This window comes from Petaurus breviceps, unplaced genomic scaffold, assembly GCF_028583685.1.
Source record: "Petaurus breviceps papuanus isolate PSGF00001 unplaced genomic scaffold, PetGlider_PUasm1.0 90881, whole genome shotgun sequence".
Lineage (NCBI taxonomy): Eukaryota > Metazoa > Chordata > Mammalia > Diprotodontia > Petauridae > Petaurus > Petaurus breviceps.
The window spans coordinates 2,103,624-2,124,751 of record NW_027187369.1 but is presented as its reverse complement, the minus strand read 5'-3'; the positions used below and the strand labels follow the sequence as shown (position 1 = coordinate 2,124,751).

General features: G+C 43.4%; 1 long non-coding RNA gene and 1 pseudogene across 1 annotated transcript in view; one reads left to right on the top strand and one right to left on the bottom strand.

The window, feature by feature from the left end:
- Positions 1–1,486: 1,486 nt before the first annotated feature.
- On the bottom strand, positions 1,487–2,268 carry LOC138150560 (kallikrein-14 pseudogene; annotated as a pseudogene).
- Positions 2,269–2,916: 648 nt separating this feature from the next.
- The window catches only part of LOC138150591 (uncharacterized), a 32,502-nt gene continuing 14,290 nt past the window's right edge, over positions 2,917–21,128 (top strand). The window contains exon 1 of the long non-coding RNA XR_011165591.1: positions 2,917–3,387. This is a non-coding gene — a long non-coding RNA (uncharacterized lncRNA). The remainder of the gene's footprint in view (positions 3,388–21,128) is intronic.

Sequence of the window (21,128 nt, the reverse complement as noted above, 5' to 3'; positions counted from 1 at the left end):
TCTCTGTCTTGGTCTCTGTCTCTCTTCCCTGTATGTCTCTCCTCTCTATATCTCTCTATCTCTTTCTCTGTCTCTCTCTCTTTCTGTCTCTGTCTCTCTCTCCATCTTGGTTTCTGTCTCTCTCTCTTCCCTGTATGTCTCTCCTCTCTCTCTTTTCTGTCTCTGTCTTGGTCTCTGTCTCTCTTCCATGTATGTCTCTCATCTCTCTGTGTATCTCTGTCTCTCTCTCTTCTCTGTCATAAAATTGTAGCAAAACTGATAAAAATAGGGACATTAGGAGAGGCAAGGTAGTTAGAGGGAGAGATGACAGGGTTGGTTTCAGACACACTGTTTTACAAAATGCATTTAAGTAGAAATGTCTAATAGTTTAAGATCTAGAACTGTTTACTGTGATATTCTAAAAGTCTGGCATGGACATACATTTCACATTGTGAGGAAACCATTCTCCATGTTTACAAATTACTGTATTTAAAAACTGTTCTAATGTGTGTTACAGTGTTGAGAAAGGAAGTGGTTGTGCCTTCAGAAGATTTCCTGAAATAGGTCCAGAATGGAGGAATGCTCTACTGGCAATGCTGGTAGGAACAAGGATGCTATTGTACATAGAGAGATCAGTAGGGCCTGGACCTGTGATATCACTCATTGGTCTAAGGAATGAACTCTCTAGTGAGTGAACAATGCAAGTCAGTGCCTTTGCTGCAACTTAGAGGTTTTTTCCCCTCAGTCAGATACATTTTGGGGGAGTTTATGAGCAGGATTCTTATTATGAAGCAAATTCCCACCCTCCTCATTAATCTTTCTCTCTCTCAGTCTCTCTGTGTGTCTTTCTCTCCCTCCCCTCCTCTCTTTTGGAGGTTTTATTAATCTAAGGTTGTTATCTAATGTGCAAGGTTAGGGGAGGGGTGACCCAGAGGGCCCAACTCAGTTACTGATGGCTCTGGATACCTGAGCAATGACAGTAACAGCCTTATGGGAGGGGCTGGGGTACCTGGGAGACGAGAGATCAATCTGTACCTTCAATACCCAGATCAGGGAGAGAACACTAGCCTGGAATTGAGTTCTGCTTCATCCTAGCTATGTAATATCAGGAGGTTAATATAACCTTCAGTTTCCTTATTTGTAAAAATTGGAGTCCATGGTCTTTCTAAAAGGTCCCTTTCCAGACCTGCTGTTTTGGGCTCTAAAGTCCTTTCCATCTCTAAAGCCTTTTGATTCCCTTTCTACGCATCAGAATCCAAACTGTAGATGGAGCCTAGGAAACTTGGATCCTCTGAGAGGTTCATGGCTGGGAAGTCAGGATGCCTGAGTCCTGTTCCTGGAGGAGGGGGAGAAGGTCAACTGGATTGATCAGAAGGATCAGGGGCTGAAGAATCAGCAGGAGGCTTGGGTTCATTTGTAGTGTGTGGGGCTGGAGTTTCAGGCCACTTAAGGGGCAGGACTGGGGATAGGTTGGACTGGTCAACCTTCCTGGGGGTGGGGGGGCATGTCAGTGCTTTTGCCACTGCACTTCATTTTGGATCCAGGTACGGTAATGGCACAGGCTAGTACAGATACCAGGATACTTGACCAGAGCTCAGTATTCCATGCTCCAAGGGCCCTCCAGTCATCCTGGCAGGAGTCCTTCCCACCCTTCTTGTCTGCATCACAGACCATGCCTGGAGTCATGGCTCCTGGGTAGGCATTTTTATATTTTCCTTCAGATGAGATACTGATGTTCACACACTGGAAGGTACTAGGAAAATGGGCAAAAGAATTAAAAATGGTCTTCCAGCCTGACACCAGGAAAATTGTGTCAGGATAGACACAGTCTTTTGCCAGATTAATGGGTTGAACTTTGGGAGTCAGATTCACTGGTTTCTTGTGGTAAAGCAGAATGAAGTCATGGTTGTTGGGACTGAGATTGTATTTAGGGTAGGGTACCCGATGGTCCACCCTGAACAATTGCTGTGAGGGCTCCTGGTGCCTAAGGGTGTATTTCCCTGGGACCACCCAAAGGTTCTGGTGGGCCCAGTGAGCAGCTGTGAAGATTCACAGCAGGACTCCCCCACAGTGGAACATTGATAGAGGAACAAAGATGCCTGCCAGGACTGGAAGTAGGGAATACATATTTGACCACCAATGATCTTGTCCTCATTCCTTTTGGTGATGGCAGTGACCAAGAGAAGCAGTGATGAGATCAGGAGCAACATAGCTGAAGAGGGAGGTAGGGGAAAAGATCTAAGGGAAACAGAGAAAAAGAGAGTAACAGAAACAGATGGTTTGAAGTATAGATACAGAAGTTGATCAAGTGAGACAGAGACAAGGTGAGTAGCAGAGGCATAGAGATGGCACCCAAAATAGAAGATAGAGCCTGGGTACTGTAGGGAGGGTAGCAGAAACTAGGAGAACGAGGCAGGCAAAGCAGGTAGAGATCAACACACAAAGAAAGGAAAGCTAGAGAGCCAAGACACCAAGCTAGAGAGGTGCCCCTTCCTTCGGATGTCTTGCAGAGATCAGCACAGGAGGAGGTCTGTTCCTCTCTGTCTCTCCCTCTGTCTCTCTTTTAAAGAGAAGGCTATCCCACCCCATGTGATACAACCTGTAGTCTATGAAAGTTGCCTAAGAAGTGAAGAAACTAACCCAAGGTCACAGAGACATCGTGTGTCAGGGATGGCGCTGGAACCATCCTCCTGGCTCCAAGGCTGTCTATTCACTGTACCTTTGGTAATACAGCAACATCAGATCAGAAAAGAAGAAGGAACAAATCATATGGTGAGAGTAAGGAGTGGACAACTTTGCAACATCTGTCATATATATGTCCCCTTTCCCCTCTGACACTGCCACCACCCTGATGTAAGCCTTCATCATCTTACACTGTCCTATTGGTCTCTCTGCTTCAAGTCTTTCCACATTCCAGTCCATCCCCAACTCAGCTGTCAAATTGCTCTTCTGAAAGTGCAGGTCTGACCATGTCACCTCCCTCCTCAAAAAACTTCCGTGGTTCCCTATTACCTCCAGGATCAAATATAAAATCTTCTGTTTGGACTTCACTGCCCTTAATAACCTGACCTCTTGCAATTTTCCAGTCTTTTTACACCTCGCTCTGTAAGGGTTATGGGATTTAAAGATCTTCCATGCCCCATTGGACTTGCTGATATACCAGGAGCAAGAGGAAGTGGAAGCCAAGCTAGAGTTCCTGCAGTGGCTAGCAGGGGCGGAGACGGCGGCAGCGGCAGTGGGAGCAGTAGAGCCGAGGTGGAGGTGGAGGCGTGAACCCCTTTTCTGAGCCAGCCAGAATTTCTGCTAAGGACTCCTGCTAAGGACTGCCAGGGGCCAGAGCTGCTAGGAGCATGCTTCCTGGACGCTGGGTGGTTGCTGTGAGTGGGGAGAGGAGGACCTTTGCCTGAGGTAGCCTGTTCTGTTTTAAAGGCTTGAGAATGTGGGTGCTTTCTACTTTATCTACCTGTGCCAATTTCATAACTACTCTGATGGCTTTGACTTTCTGGTTTTGGGACTCAGTCTTTTGGTATTTTAATAAATGTTCTCTCTTTATCCCCCATATAGAAAGCCTGATATATTTTGTGATTAACAACTACATCAGCATATTTACAATTGCTGTAGGCTTTGTGAATATTGCATTGTTGATATATGCTCCTCTTCATGTACTCTGCAATCCAGTAACATTGGCCTCCTTGCTTTTCCTTACTCATCTTATGACATCATACATTTTCTCTGGTTTTCTCTCATGTCTGGATGTCTCTCCCTTCTCATCTCTGTCTCCTGAGATTCTTCAAGCCTCATCTGAAATCCTACTTTCTGCAAGAAGCCTTTCTCAGTCTTCCTTATTTTTAGCCCCTTCCTTCTGAGATTATCTTTAATTTATCCTGTATATATCTTATTTGTACATAGCTGTTTCCATGTTCTCTCCCCCATTAGACCAGGAATTCTTTCAGAACAGAGGCTGTTTTTTACCTTTCTTTGTAGCTCCAGGGCTTAGCCTAGTGCTCAGCACATAGTAGGTAATTAAATAAATGCATATTGACTTGAATTGAACCCTGCACTGTTATCCACAGAATGTAAAGTGAACTAGAGCAAGGTCACTAGCAAATAGAATAGATTTGCAATGAACGATCTAAGTGAGAACACAGAAGAGAATTACATGAGATGTGTTTCAATCTTCATTAGTGAAGGGAACACTCACATGGATGAGATCATGGATCCTTTGAAGTAACAAAGTATACCTTTTGGTACCCAGTACAGTGTTGTAAGATTTTTTGCATACTAGGCAATTAAAATGTTTGAACCAATGTAGAAAAAAGAGGAACTGTATAGGAGGAACAGTGAGACGGCTAGCTTGACTGGATGGTATAGTATGTGATGAGGAATAATGTATAATAAGACTGTTCAAAAGAAAGGGAAAGAAAAATGGGAAAAGGATACAGGATTAATGAACAAGAAAAGGAAAAAGTGAAAAGAATGGAAGAGAAAAGAATAAATGGAAGTTCAAAGAGTATGGGGACTTGGTAGAAAAGTAGAATAAAGGTTGCCAGTTCTAATAGCCTCTTTCAGGCTTGCTTCTGAAGCAAGTTTTGTATTGACCACTATTTTCATTATGGAAATGTAAAGGATTTGAAAGGAATTTTCTGAGAGCAAATCAGATAGTAGATTGGGGTCTTAGGGTGGCATCAAGGCAAATAAATTTAAAAAGACAGATGTAATGCTTCTCTGGCTAGGTACCACAGAGCTGAGATAACTGCTGTTTTATCTCTCAATCAGTGATCAATAAACATTTAGGCTCCTCTGTGCTAGACACCATTTGAGGCACTGGGAATACAAAGACAAAAGTATTTTGTGACCCTGCCCTTAAGGAGTTTTCATTCTCTCAGGGGAGACAACATATACATGTATACACAAAATAGATACAAGGTGGTGGTGGAGGGGATGAATGCCACTTGCAGCTGAAGGGTGGGTTTGGGAAAGGGTTCACAGAAAGAAAGTGGTGCTTTAGTTAAGTCTTAAAAGGAACCAGTGATTCCAAGAGATTAAGGGAGGGAGGACATTCCAGGCATGGGGAACAGTCAATGCAAAGTCATGGAGATGGGAAATGAAGCTTTATAGATGAAGAACAGTAATAAGGCCAGTTTGACTATACTGTTGAGTGTGTGAAGGGGAGTAATGTATAATATGGAGGGAAAGGGAAGGAGTGGTAGATTGTGAAGGGCTTCAAATGCCAAACAAAGCTGATAGACCATTCCCCCATCCCTATGGGGAATAGACCATACAGGTGCTTTGGACCAGAAGTAGATGGAAGCAGAGAACATCCTAGGCCTGGAATGCCATCAGATGGCAGCAGAGAGCAGAGAATAGCCCAACAATGCAACCCAGCCATCCAGTCCAGCAACTGGTAGCTCAGTGACATCACTTGACCAGCAATTAATACTGATTGTTCTACAAGGAGCAAGAAATGGCAGAAAGAAAGTTCCATTTGGAATATTAGCCCTGAGAACATGACTTGCTTGGACTATATCGGTTCCTTATATGTTCCATACATGTACCCTAGTTATATGCATACCCTATGTGTACCCCTCTCCTGCACATGTTCCTAGGCCACATGTAAACTATATATATATATGTTCTTGCATTCACCAGTAGTGTAGAAATCTGTAGGATAATGTATCTCCTTGTCTATGGGGGAAATTTTTCCTGATCATTTATTTTGCAATACTACTTAATTAAATGTCATTTGCTTTGAACTAATTGTTCTCCTGTTGGTCTGTCAAAAGAAACACCAATGGGGGGCTCATGATCTGTGTTTTTGAATGGACACTGACCCAAAAAATGTTTTGAAACTGGAGTAGCTTTTACAAGGATTATGTATGAGTGGAACCTAAGATTACAAGATGAAAATAAAAGAAATGGAAAAGGAGAGAAGCAGATGGAAAGAAACAGGGGGAATCTACATTCGATAATATAGTAATGAGTAATGCAGAGAAATGAGAGGTGAAGGAAAGGTGACAATTATCACTTTAATTCTTCAGATGTAAGGTGCTACCCATTAAATGGTATAGTGAAAGAGAAAAATTGACTTTGTGGTTTCTTTTTGGTGGTTACAGTAGTCAATGAATAGACTATATAGGCAACAGAGAGACAGATATGCTTACAGATGTTAATATGTATGTGGGTTTTCACAATTCTCAGAAACTTATCAGCTATCATTCATATGACCAGGATTATACAGCATCCTAAACAAATTGAAGACCTTCAATTGAAGACCAACAGGGTAGGTGCATCCCTGATCTCCAAACGGCCTACTCTACTTTTGGATACCTCTAGTAGTTAGGAAGCTCTCCCTTATATCCAGCCTAAAATCTGCCTCTCCATAACTTTCATCCATTGTTTCTAATTCTGTCCTCTGGGAACAAGCATAGCACATCTAATCCCTATGTTAATTGACAGCCCTTCAATGTTTTAATACATTAAGTTTGTTTGCCTCACTCTCCTACCCCCTTGCCAAATTGTTTCCTCTTCAGGCTTATTCAGTCATGCCCAACTCTTTGTGACTCCACTTGGTGTTTTCTTGGCAAAGATACTGGAATGGTTTGCCATTTCCTTCTCCAGTTCATTTTACAGATGAGGAAACTGAGGCAAACAGGGTAAAGTGATTTGCCCAGGGTCGCATAGCTAATAAGTGTCTGAGGCCAGATTTGAACTTAGAAAGATGAGTCTTCCTGACTCCAGGCCTGGCTCTCTATTCACTGTGCCACCTAGCTACTCCTGGATAGACATGCCAATTTCCTTCCATCAATCCTGGCTGATGATCTCAAGTCTTTTATCTATTCTGGTTGATGCTTTTCATCTCTCTCAATGACCTTCCTAAAATGTACTTTCCAGAACTGAACACGAGATTCCAGTTGTGGTCTGTCCAGGGCAGAAGACAGTGAGACCATCACCTTCCTGATTCTGGATACTGTAATACTTCAGTAAATCTGAGTAGAGCAGATCACAACCCATGACTTTTCATCCTCTGTAAATTTCTTTCCTTGCTGTCCCATAGGTCCTCTACAGATGATTTATCCAATCTACTGGAGGTCTCCTAGGACTTTCTAAATTTTGCTAGCACTAGTGTAGTTCTCAGGCTATTTGTGTCTTATCCCTTCTAATCATGTTTCCTCAGTGATATGCCTTATGTGACTTCTTGAAATATATTTCAGGGGGCAGCTAGGTGGCACAATGAATAGAGCACTGGCCCTGAAGTCAGGAGGACCTGAGTTTAAATTTGACCTCAGACACTTGACACACTAGCTCAGGTCCTCCTGACTTTGGGCAAGTCACTTAACCCCAATTGCCCTACAAAAAGCAAAAAAAAAAAAAGAAATATATTTCAGGCTACTTGTGCCCATCATGAATCTTTCCATTACCTTTTAGGTGACCCAGAACTTTGATTCTTTGGAGATCATAGTGTTCCAAAATTCGCAACCACCTTTTGGCAAAAAGATGCACTTTTGCTCTGGACAGGAGTCTGGGATCATTTCAACTTTCAAACACAACCTAATCTGCTCTCTTCTTCCTCTTTAACCTTATACCTAAATCATTGTATATCTGTAGCATCTGTCTTGAGTATATGCACTGATTTACCAACTCAATGAACTGGCCATCCAACTGCTTGTCATAATTTGGACAATAGGCATCCCTCATCCATTTTCCTGTTTGGATTGTTAAACTGATCACTTTTGACTAATCATGGATCTCATTGAGCAGGTTCTGTTATGTCCTAAGGCTCAATGTAACTAGGATAATAAGAACAGTTGCAGGACTTCAATTTCTATGAGGAATCCCTCTTCCATTTGGGCCTTGCTTCCACGATGATGGCAGACAGGCTTGGCAGGCAGCCACCTGCTTATTTTATGCCTGGCTTAACATTAATACTTAGGGGGTTGTTGAACAATAATCTCTGTTGCCGCATTTGCCCAGGAATCTTATATGAGCTTAACACATTCATGAGAGAATCTTTGTTGCAGAACCTTTAAGGGTGTATTTGTTCTTTCAGGTCAAATGCTTTTTTGTAATCAACAAAAAGTAAACACGGTAGAACCTTGTATTCTCTGTACCTTTCAGTCTATTGTGTCACTCTGAAGATATGATTGGCTGTAGAGAACTGTTTGAAAAAGCCAGCTTGTTTGCCTCTCATATTTTCATAGTGTAAGAGTGGGGTGATTGATTTACTGGACCCCATCCCATTTCAAGTAAGAGATAAGATGCTCAATCAATTGAATTCATTTATAGACCTTAAACCAAGTGGCAAAAGACCTTTGAAATGAAATGACCTGAACAAAAATCATGTTCCAATAGGACCAGGAAACTTAGCTACACCTCAGGGAACATCTATAAATTACAAAACAAGTTAAGAAGAGATTCATTTGAGATGTTGGAGCAAATTTGGGAAAGATATTGTGAAGGTCAAACAACAGACCTTGGCAACAGATTGGATGTGGAGGGTAAGAGAGGGGGAGGAGTGAAGGATGATGCCCAGATCCCAAGCCCAGGTGACTTGGAGGATTTAGAATAAGTATATTGGGAAGAAAGGAAAAGAGATGAGGAAAAAAAAGGGAAAAGGGAGGAAAGATGATGAGTTCCCTTTTGGACATGGTGAGTTTGAGATGTCTGTGGAATGTCCAATCAGAGATACCTACTAGGGGGTTGATGATATAAGAGTGGAGGTTAAGAGACAAATTGGGCTGGATAAATAGATTTGAGAATTATCTGCATAGAGATGATAATTGAGCATCCATGTTTCTTGGATATGTCCCTTTCCCTCTACTCACAAAACCACCACCCTCAGGATCTCATCATCTCTCACCTGGATTATTGCAATTAGCCTTCCTCCCTCAAGTGTTTCCCCACTCAATCCTCCAAACTGATGTCAAAGTGATTCTTCTAGAGTTTAGGTCTAAGCATGTCTCCCCCTACTCAATAAATTTCAGTGGCTCCCCATTACCTCCAGGATCAAATATCAGCTCCTGTTTGATATTTAAAGCTCTTCACAACATGGGTTCTTCCTACCTTCCCAGTCTTGTTCCATCTTAGTCCTTTCAGTGAACTCTCTCATCTAGCTATGCTGGCCTAATTGCTGTTCCTCATACAAGATGTTACATCCACCTGGTAAAATCCCTGGCTTCCTTCTGGACTCAGCTTAGATCCCACACTCTACAGGAGGTCTTTTCTTCAGCTACTAGAGCCTTCTCCTCTGGGGTACCTTCTGTCTACTCTGTATGTATCCCATGTGTGCCTACTTATGCATATGTTGTTACTTCTATTAAAATGGAAGCTCCTTGAGGGCAGGCTCAGAAAACAGGGTGGACAGGGTAAGCACTTAGTAAATGTTAATTGATCAATTAGCTGACTACTTTCATTTTTTTTTTGCAGGGGGGAGGTAATCAGTGACTTGTTGAACTTGTAACTTAAGTGTCTCAGGCTGGATTTGAACTCAGGTCCTTCTCCTTACTTCTGGAATGGAGTTCTATCTGCTATGCCCCTTAGCTATCCCATAGCTGCCCCATAACTGATTACTTTCACCCTGCATCCCAGATCTCTTATTCTGCTCCTGACAAATGAAAAAGCAAACATTCTAGAAGCAAATAACACTGCTGGTAGTTGCAGACTGGACTCAAGTGGACCGTAATTGCAAGAACTACCAAGTAGACCATGATTGCTAGAACTTCTGATTATTCTATATTTAATAAATAAAAGAAGAAAATACTGTCAAAAGGTACCAATCATAAGTGGAGAAATTCTGGCACCAGCAGGTACATGAACCTTCCCATATACTTATAGGGCATGAGAAATAGTACACTAGGACTGGCACATTATCCTAGGTGCCATATGGCTGCACTGTATGAGTTCCCCATTCGCATTTGGCTGCCCCTGCTGACACTTCCCGTTCCCCCTCTCCCCCCCAACCTTTACCCCATGGAAGAGTGAAGAAGAGGGGGAGGAGATGAGCCTGTCCTGCCTTCAGCATTCTACCCTGTGATCGGTGACAAACATAGATGGAACCACTGGAACCTGTACAGATACATCCCACTCCCTCTCGGACATGCTACCTGCCTCTTCTAGCAGTGAATGAAGATGATAGGAGCACCAGGACCCTTAGTGCAATCCAAAAGGTGGCACAGAGAATATAGTAGGGATATTGTTAGGGTCCCTTCCTGTTTAGCAACCCATAGAATCATTGAATCAGAATCCAGTAACTGATTTTCTTGACTTCAAAACTAAATTTGCTTCTTACAAATGCTACTTCTTGTTCATAATTCTCCCTTCTGTGAACAAATCTAATTTCTTTTCCATGTGACAGATGTTAAAATGCTTGATGATGGCCTATTTCCTCCTACCTCTTCTCAGTCGACATTCTCAATTCTTTGAATGAGTTCTCAACTCCAAATCACTCTTTCTCTCTCATACCAGTAATCACAGCCTAATGCTAACACTGCATCTACACAGTTGTATCCCTAACTGTAACCTACAGCCCAGAGCTGAAGCTTTGTAAACATGGACTAGTTTCATTTGGAGAGCCTTTTCCCTAATCATGCTATTTGGCTTGTTTTTGTAACCTGGGTTTGGACTAGGAACCCCAGAATGTGACTCTTTCCTACATCTCTCTAGCAAAAGGAAAAGGGCCTTACAAGCTCTTAGGGTTACATCACATATGGGAAAACTTTTATTTAATCCATTAGAAAAATGCAATCAACTCATACCCAAGTCCAGAAATGGTCAAGACAATCCATCTTCCCTCTCTGGTGAACCCCACTTTTCCAGAGACCTCTACAGTTTTCCAGACATATAATAGTATGCTGAGTAATAACACTGCCATGATCAACAGGAAAGAATTCCAAGCTGCTAAGAAGGTGAGGTAAACAACCCATCTTATCTCCTTGTCTCTCCTGGGACAGTGAGTCCCACCTTCCAGGTACCTACATGGCCTTCCCAACTTATAGTACTGCTTTGATTGGGTTCCCACAACAGGGGGAAGCCTTTAGGATCACTAGAGAATTCAGGATTGCTAAGGAGTCAAATAACCCACTCCCACAGTGAGCCCCACCTTCCAGGTCCTTCTACAACCCTCCCAGCTTATAATACTAGCCTGCAGAGGCCTCTCTAACTGGGAAAAGCACTGGATCACTGAAGCACTTAGCTTGACCTAGGTACTCCTTGAAGCTTGACTGCTCCCTCCATTAACTGCCAACTCAGGATTCACTACCACCAGGAAAGAGGTCATAACAATACACCAGACTGATCATTATTACTGTCTAGCCCAAGGGCAGGGAACCTGCAGCCTCTAGGCCACATGTAGCCTTTTATGTACTTAAGTGTGGCCTTGGGACTGTGTCTAAGCTTGACAGAACAAATCCTTTTATTAAGGGGATTTGTTCTGTGAAGTTTGGATTCAGTTAGAGGGTCACACTTGAGGACCTAGAGGGCCACATGTGGCCTCAAGGCCCCAGTTTCCCCACCCCTGGAGCCTCATGGGCCATGATGCTCAGCTTGTGCCACTGTCGAGAAGGTTGGGTCCATAGCATTCACATGTGAGCTGTGATAAATACAGTTCTAGGGCACTATTCCCAGATCTAACATGGGGATAAGTGAGGACAATTTCCCATCCTAGGTATTCTGAGGTCCAGCACCCAGATTGTGAACATGTGGGATGCTTCAAACCACATGCACAGTACCAAGCCTCCCTGAAATCCAAGAGGATGGTGGTCTTGAGCTTACAGTGCCTTGTGGAATCAGTAGGCGAAGTCTGAAGTCTGAGAGGGAGAACTAGGTAAATTGGCATTGCAAGTTATAATTGTCTTGTGGGAGACCCTTGGTGAGTTAGAATCTTCCTGGTCACTACTATGGCTACTCATTCCTTAGCTTTCTCCCTTTGAGATCAGGCCTTTCCTAGCTGGATCTGAGAGATTTGCTGTCTCTCTATAAACAGGGCTTCCCATCTTGTTGATGGACCCTGTCACCCTACTATTCAATAAATGCTGGTGGTTCCCCCCTGACCCTGGGTTAAAAGAGAAACTTTCCGTTTATCATTTAAAGGCTTTTGTAATCTATCCCTAACCCATATTTCCAACCTCATTTTACATTATTTACCTTTCCACTTCACAATACAGCTAAATTAGCCCTCTCCCTCTTCTCAAATAGAGCTCTTTTTCCCACTCTTTCTCCCATCTCCAGACCTTTGCCTAGAATTTGCTCCCTTTTCATGTCTACTTCATAAAATCCCTCACTACTTTCAAGCAGCAGCTCAAGAACTTTTTAATCGGAAGCCTTTCCTGAACCCAGCTCCTCTCCCCATACTACCATGTCTCTAAAGTACCTTAGATTTATTTATATTTATTCTTCACACACACACACACACACACACACACACACACACACACACACACCCCTACCTTCCCCTGCCTCCTCTTGCTCTCCTGGAGAGCAGGGATTGTTTCAGTTTTTGCTTTCTACACCCAGCACCTAGCATAAGTATCAAGATCATGGCAGGTAATTCATTCATGTTTTGCTGATTGATTGAAAAGATACCTAGAACATTTCCCACAAGCCCCCAGCTGTACTTATATCACTTGGAAATTAGATCTTCCTATCTTCTTCTTAGAACTATTCCTTGCCTCAGGCAGGTAGATGGTATAGTGGATAAAAGAAAGCAAGAGCAAATAAAAACGCTGCCTCAAATTTTTAGTAGCTTTGGAATCCTGGACAAATCATTGAACCTCTGTCTGCCTCAGTTTTTTCACCTGTAAAATGGGGATGATAATAACATTTCCTTCATTGGGTTATGAGGATCAGATAAGATACTATGTAAAGCACTCTGCAAACCTTAAAGTATCATATACATGTTATTGTCATTATTGCCTGGCCCACCCAACTTCCAGGGGGCAGACTGGCCAGGCTGAAAACAATGGCTGGATAGGTGACCTGAATGAAGCCTTCACCACTTATCTTTATCCTTCATCTGAGCTCCTTAATGTGACTCCCACAGTACAGCTTTTCTTGTCTTAGGTGCTTGTAAAGAGAATGTAAATTTTAAAGATCTTCCCTGCCCCTAGGCTAAAGTGCACCTGGAGCCTGGGGTGGGAGGCTTGTTTTTCAGTAGATACTTTTTGATTGGCCAGTGAGTCAATAAGATTGTTACATTCTCTGAGCCAGGAGAAGGCTCTATAAGCCCTGATGTGTAGCTTTGTTTTGGGGGCTCACTTTGAGAAGTGTTCTGTGATTTGATCTGTATTCTGGGAAGCCGTTGTTGAGATGTGGAAACCCAGATGTTGACTGGGTATGAATGTAATGGTTGGACAGTTTGGAAAGCTGTCTACTTGATCTGTTTCTGTCTTGATAATTCTGCCTGTATACTTTGAAGTTCGGGGTGCTGACCTTTTCTCCTGAACAAGGTAAACGATGTATGTCTGACTGATTAAAGTAAGCTTGTTAACCCATTTTGAGTTGCTTTCCTTTAACAAAGCAGATCCAAGAACCTGTGGTGGCAGCAAACCCTGAGGACGCCGGGGTGCTTGCTGCTACAGTGCTCCTCTTCCAGAATGCAGATCACAATCAGATGCCCAAAAGCCTTGGTGGCTTTCCCCTCCCCTCACGTGATCCTGAAGTCAGGACAGAGATTCTTGGGGAGGTACTACAGCCATTCAAGGGCTTCTACTGTGTTAAAGTATTTGGGCCATTGTAGAAAATCCTAACCGAGAGCCCCTCCCTCACAGATTAATCTGATATAATTCTTTGAGAAGCTCCCTAAACTCATAAGAGATTAAAAGATTGGGGGGGAGGGCTAGGTGGTGCAGTGAATAGACCACTGACCCTGGAGTCAGGATCACCTGAGTTCAAATCCAGCCTCAGACACTTAACACAAAATTAGCTGTGTGATCTTGGGCAAATCACTTAACCCCAATTGCCCTACCTTCCCCTCTCCAAAAAAAAGCAAAAAAAAAATTTTTTTTTTAAAGAAGAGGTTGGATTATCAGGGCTTCTTAAACTTTTTCCACTTGCAACCCCTTCAACACTTCTTAAACTGTGGGTTGAGACACCATGATTTCTCAACCCACAGTTTAAAAAGTGCTGGATTAGATTACCTTTAAGGTTCCTTCCAGATGTAAATCTCTGGTCCTGTGAGCTCCCTCCTTCCTCTCCTTCCCCTCCCTCCTCCTTAATCTCAACCTTCTCTAACAGGATCTTCTCCAAAGCTCATGACCATTTGCCTGGTACATCATACAGGAGACACTATTAGGGGCAGCTAGGTGGTGCAGTGAATAGAGCACCAGCCCTGGAATCAGGAGGACCTGAGTTCAAATCCAGCCTCAGGCACTTAACACTTACTAGCTGTGTGACCTTGGGCAAGTCACAACCCCATTGCCCTTCCTTACCCCCTCCAAAAAGCAATAAAATGAACTTTAAAAAAAAATAAAAGACCTCATTTTCCAGGGAAATATTGTAGACAGGGAATAGAACTGGGGCAGAGGGACCTTTTGGGGGTCAAATACCCAGGTTATAGAAAAGGGAGAATGTTGTCCTTTAATGGTGACTGGATGTTTTGGCTCAAGTACCCATGGCCTCCCACAACATATGGGCTCCTACACTTATGTTGTCTGCATGTGTTCAATCTGGCCATTGGACTGTCACAGGCATGCGGTCAGGCAGCTTTTAAAGACCCCTGTGGTGACTCACAGGGCAGTGCCCCAAAAACCAGGCAGAAGGGAAAGGAATCAAGATTCCCTGGGCTCACTTTTTGTGACCCATTCACTTGAACTGGGGCCTGTTGCTATGATTTTTTTTCCCCTGCTCTGGATCTTGGCTGGGAGAAGGAATGTGGACTGTCTGGAGGAACTGTGTACCTTGGCCAGGGTACCCAGCTCTCAGTGGGTCCTGCCAGGGATGGCACGCCCCTTCACTGGGAACAGAGGGGCTCTGAGACATATAGCTTGGGTAATTTGATCCCTAGCCTGCCACTCAAACGAGGTATTTCCTGGAGTCTGAAAAATCAGCCATTCTGTGCTGGGGAGCTGCCACGCAGGCCCAGCTTGGCTAGGGAGGGGGAGGGGAGGATGCTGGCAGTGTTCCTCAAGGACAAAGGAGGGCAGAGGAGCCAAGCCTCTTTGGCTCGCCAAACCAGAGCCCAGCCAATCAGTAGGCAGCATTCAGCCAAGCGATTAGCAGTTTCTAGGAAGCTCTGGCCTTCTGCTGCTGATTGTGGCAGTCCCCTCCCCCTCCCCCCAACAACTCCTCCTTCCTCCTCAAGCTGGGCCTGGCTAGCCCATTTCTCCTCCTCTAGCTCCTACTGGTTGCTGTCCACCCCCCACTCACCCTACCCCCTCTGCCGGAAGTCTCTCCCCCTCCCCAGTCCTCCGGAAGTCCTTCATATTAAATTACAGTCACCTTCGTTTTAAAATGTCCGCTCTCTCATGCTGTATCTTTAGAAATGTCCCCAGAATCTTTTTAATCACTTCTGATTCTCCTGAGCCCTTGGGAGTTCCAAAAACTAAATAGACATTGAAGCAAAATTCTCTCCTGGTGAATGAGTATAGGAATGGTATTTCTTCCAATCCTATAGTATCTTCCCATCCATGAGAAATAGAATATTAAATTTAGAGCTGGAAGGGAAATTGAGGCCATTTAGTCCAATCCTCTCATTTTACAGAGGAGGGAATGAGGCCGAGGGAGAGTGAGTGATCTGGCCAAGATCACAGATAGATTCAGAAATCTAGAATTAGAGGAATAGTCAAAAAGCACTTAACCCTGGGAGACACTAAGAAAGGCAAAAACCCAGTTCCTGTCCTCAAGACAACCTCACATTGTAATTGAGGGGACAGCTTGTAAATAACTAGGTACATTACAAGATATACAACAGTGTAAATGGGAGGCGTTCTTAGAGGAAAGACGCTAAAGTTAGTAGAGGGGGGAAAGGGCCCAGTGAAAGGACCCCTGGTAGAAGGTGGGATTCTAGCTAAGGTTCGAAGGAAGCCAGTAAAGCCAGAATTCCAAGCATAAGTTGGGAGTCACGTCTGAAGAGCAGAAAAAAGGCCTGTGTAAGTGAGATTGTACTGTGGAGACAACTAAAGTAAAAATGGTTAGGTAGGAAAGGTTTCAGGGCCAGAGGATTTTATATTTAATCCTGGAGCTAATAGGGAGCCACTGAAGGTTACTGAGAGAGAGAGAGAGAGAGAGAGAGAGAGAGAGAGAGAGAGAGAGAGAATGTGTGTATGTATGTGAAGGTTAGATCAGCACTTCAGGAGGATTACTTTAGTAGCTAAGTGGAAGATAAACTGGAATAGGAAAAGACATACAACGGAGAGGTCACATGTGGCCTTCTAGGTCCTCCGGTATGACCTTTTGACAGAATCCAAGTTATACAGAACAAACCCTTTTATTGAGGGGATTTGTTCTGTGCAGTTTAGACTCAGTCAAAGGGCCACACTTGAGGGCCTAGAGGGCCACAGGTTCCCCACCCCTGGGTTAGTGGAAAAGATAACAAGTTCACTTTTGGACATGTTGTATTTAAGAGGTCTTCAGGACATCCAGTTGGAGATGATGGAGGATATGAGGCATCTGGAGATATATTTTGCATGACCTCACACGAATAACAAGCATTCTATAGCTTACTTTCTCAATAAGTTGGGGAGGGCCCTCAGGAAGGAAGAGAATTTGGAAATGGTACCTAGGGATGCCATGACCTAAGAAGGGAGTCAGGTCTCAGTGAGAGCCAAAGATCAGAGAGAGTGTAAGGAAAAGGTTTGGGGCAGCTAGGTGGCACAGTGAATAGAGCACCAGCCCTGGAGTCAGGAGGACCAGAGTTCAAATCTGGCCCCAGACACTTAATAGACACACAAAAAAACCTAGCTGTGTGATGTGACTTTGGGCAAGTCACTTAACCCCAATTGCCCTACCTTCCTCACTCCAAAAAGCAAAAAAAAAAGAAAAAAGGGGACAAAGTTTAACGTTAGGAAGACACTTCTCAGGCCATCTATCTAGTCCAATCCCTTCATTTAAAAAATATGATGGCTAGGTACAAAAGTATGAAGATCTGTTTCTGTATTTTGTGTCTATCCCCTTTGTTTCTGAATTTAGGTTAACATACTTCATAGGTCCTCTTAAGTCTTTCAAAGCTGTTTTTCTTGACAAAGTTTCTGCCTTTGTGGGCTTTGTTCTTCTGGTTCTGCTCACTTTACTCTGTGTTATTTTATACAACCCATGATTCATATTCCATAATTTATTTTAACTGTTCTCAAATTGTCCAAGAAGCCATCTAATACCCTTCCCTCTTAAAGTCTAATTCTTTGCTTTTTCCCTCACATGGAACTCCCCATTTCAGGATTAGGAAGTTTGATTTACTGTTCCCTCATTGGTATTGCCTTCTCTTTTAACCACCTTCCCTTCCACCATCCCTGATTATTTCCCTATTGAATTTGATACATTCTTCCTTCCTTCTTTTTCTCCCTCCCTCCTAGTCTCTCTATTTCTCTCTCTCTTTTCCCAATTTTGCCCAGATTGGAAGTACAGCAACTGCTCATGTGCCTTATCCCACTACTGATCACCATGGTAGCTTTAATAATTTCTCATATTCTAACCTGGCCCAATTCTCTTCTCCTAAAGTGGCTCAGTGATCCCTCACTCCCTGAGGCTTACCATATTGGTGCTGGACACTTGATCGACTTTAGCCCTATTTAAAGCTCAGAACTCCTGAGCTAAATCGATCCACCTAATCCACTAGACTCAGCTCCTCCAGTGGCAGAGATTACAGGCTTCCAACACAATTGCTGGCTGAGTTGTATTTGTACACCAGTTTCTACAAATTGTTCTTTTTTGGGGATGTGTGTCTGTGTTCAACCTTCCTTCATCTGTTTTAAGTTAAGAGTAAAGTTCATCTGATGGCCTACTCCTTCACCCCTTCCTCCATGTTTATATGCTCTGTTTCTCCTACAATTATGAGAAATGGCAAGCTCTACCTCCTTCTTCCTTTTTTTACACTGATATATTTTTACCTTCTCTTCTTTGCCTCCATTCAAATTCTCAGAACAGAACCAATCCACTCCCATACCCTTTGTTTTTCTTATTTAACTTTCTTTGAAAATATAAGATTCAAAAGGGACACTTGCTTCTTCTCCCTCAATTAGAATGTTATTACTATATCAATATTTAGCTCCTTTTGATTGCTTAGTAAATAATCCCCTTAATAAAATGATTTGTTCTGTGAATTTTGGATTTAGTCAAAGGCCACATGTGGCCTCGAGGTCCGAAGGTTCTCCACCCCTGGTTTACATTAGTGTACTTTTCTATTCCTCTGTTCCATTAAAAGGTCATTTTTACCTCCATGACTCACAGGCCATCTGGTCTAACTACCTGCCTTCCCCATTCTCCAGAATAAAAAACTGAGTCCCAAGGATATTAAGTGTTTTGGCCAAGGTCACACAGGTAATAAATATCAGAGATGGCCTTCGACTCTGACTTCCCCTGTAACACACTGCCTTCATGTTGTATAAAAGAATTCCTCAATACTTTCAAAATTGTATAATCTCCAGCATGGCTTTTCTCTTTGTAATCAGTCTGGTCAGGCTGCTTTTCCCACAAGCATTGTGGGTATTCTTTAAAATTCTTCTTATATCAGATACTGAAATCATAGGGTCTAAATGTGACAGTTCCTCTTCAGATCATTATAGAAATATTGACAAATTTGTTCTATTTTCTATCCATTTGTCATTCCACCAATCATATCTACAAATGCTCTTGGGATAAAATGGCTCAGTTGGGTCTTACATCAAGCTTTCTGCTTATCTGTGTTTATTTTCAATAAAAAAAGTTTGGAACAGCTGCTTTGGGTTGTGGGATAGTTAATTGGAGAAGAATAAAGGCATTGCCATGCAGTGATCCCAGGTGAGATTAGATAGCATGAATTTGTATTGGGCCCATTAACCACAGTCATGTGTCCTCCTCCAGCTGAGACATACTGGTACTGAATGGTAACGGGGGCAGAGGGAGTGGATATGGGGGGGAGGGTAGTGATAAGGCAAAGAGGGAAAAGATATGAATGTCAAGGACAGCACATCATTGAACCAGCTAATTAAAAGGTCATGTGAAGAAGGTGAGGGCAGTCAGGATAATTGTCTAAAACAAGTAGGGAAGTGTAGAGTGACTGGAAGCTGTAGTGACAATGAAGGAATCAGGCAGAAGGAGACATAGAAGGATGACAGATTGTGGTCTGAGGGAGGAATTTCAGAGTCTTGGCCTGTGGAGGTGGAAGAACAATCATAAAGAATGATGAGCTCAGGGTGGCTAGGTGGCACAGTGAATAGAGCACTGACCCTGGAGTCAGGAGGACCTGAGTTCAAATCTGACCTCGGACATATAACACTTACTAGCCATGTGACCTTGGGCAAGTCACTTAACCCCAACTGCCCTGCCCTCCCCCCCTCCAAAAAGAAAAAAAAAAGAATGATGAGCTCCTGCTTCCTGTGTTTGGCTAAGTTGGAAGTCACAGGAACTGAAGAAGCTGATAACCTAGGAGGCCAAAGTGTTTGAGGGGACATCAGCATGGATATTGAAGTCTCCCAATATGATGTCAGGAGTTGGAATACAGAAGGACTGTGAGCTAAGTGGGAAAAGAGATATGAGGACATCAGGGTTGATAGTCAGCTGGAACCAGGATCTAGACAAGGGGATGCAGGAGTATGTAGTAAAGAGCAAAGGAAGAGTGGTTGCTGAGTGACAGAAGGAAGGAAACAAGCATTTATTAGGCACCTACTATGTGCTAGACATTGTGTTCCATAATTTTGCAAATATTATCTCATTTGAATCCTGGGAGGTAGGTGCTATTATTATCTGCATTTTATAATTGAGGAAACTGAGATGAACAGAGGTTAAGTTGTTGGCTCAGAGTAACACAACTACTGTCTGAGGCCATATTTGAACTCAGATCTTCCTGACTCTAGGCCCAGCACTGTCTACTGTATCACTTAGAAGCATCTAGGTGGCAGAGAAGGGCCTGGAAGTAGCACTGAGAACCATGAAGTATGCCCACTTTTCCTCTTGGACTCAGTATGACTGAGGCATGACAGAAGGTAATAACCAACACTTGAGAGGATAAGCAGGGAGGAAGTGTCTTCTGGGGGGAACCAAGTTTTTCATGACTGCAAGAGGATGGGAGAGGCCTCGGAGGCAAAGATCTAAGATGAAGGAGTGGCCGTTAATTATAGAGCATGGCTTACAGAGACCACAGTGGAAGGGGAGGGCCCAATGGGATAGGGACTTGGGAGGGATGGGGCTGACTCAGATGGAGATGTGGGACTGAGCAATGGTGGTGGAGGAAGGAGGTTTTCATCTAGCCAGGCTGTGACTCAATCACTGGGTTAGGGGAGCAGTGCAGATTAGTGTTTGCTAGCCATAGAACAAGGAAGTACCCTTTGATGGGGGCTCACACCCCAAACAGTTCATGTACTACTAGAGGGTAGTAGCACTGTATTATTTCTCAAACACCAGGGAAGAAGAAAGATTAATAGACTAAAAACAATAATTGAGACCCCAGTGACTTGGCTAATTTCCCATTCAGCAAATCACTTTCTTTGCCTCATATCCAAAAGACAGGGGAATGACTGATGTAGTCACAAGATAGCCTTCATATGGACTATGCACTTGGTTTTTGGTTGGGTCAGGAGGAATGTTTTCTCACCAAGTGGCCTAGTGTCTGGGGCTCTGGCCCAGGATGGGGACAGGGATGGTTGAGATTCTGGGGCTCAATACTTCACAGTTATGGAGGTCTAAGGCACTGTTGATTTTTTCACCCTTCCCAACAGAGATTTTGCCTCAGAGCCAGGAAGAACTAGGTTCAAATCCTGTCCCTGAGACATGCTGGTATTGTGACCCTGGGTAAGTCACTCTCAGTGCCACACAAAACTCTCTATAGACTACAGGTTAGGGGGAGGCTAGGGGGCACAGTGAATAGAGCACTGGCCCTGAAGTCAGGAGGACCTGAGTTCAAATCCAGCCTCAGACACTTAACACAAAAACTAGCCATGTGACCTGGGGCAAGTCACTTAACCCCAATTGCCCTCCAAAAAGCAAAAAAAAAAAAAAAAGACTACAGGTTACAGAGAATGTGCCAAATT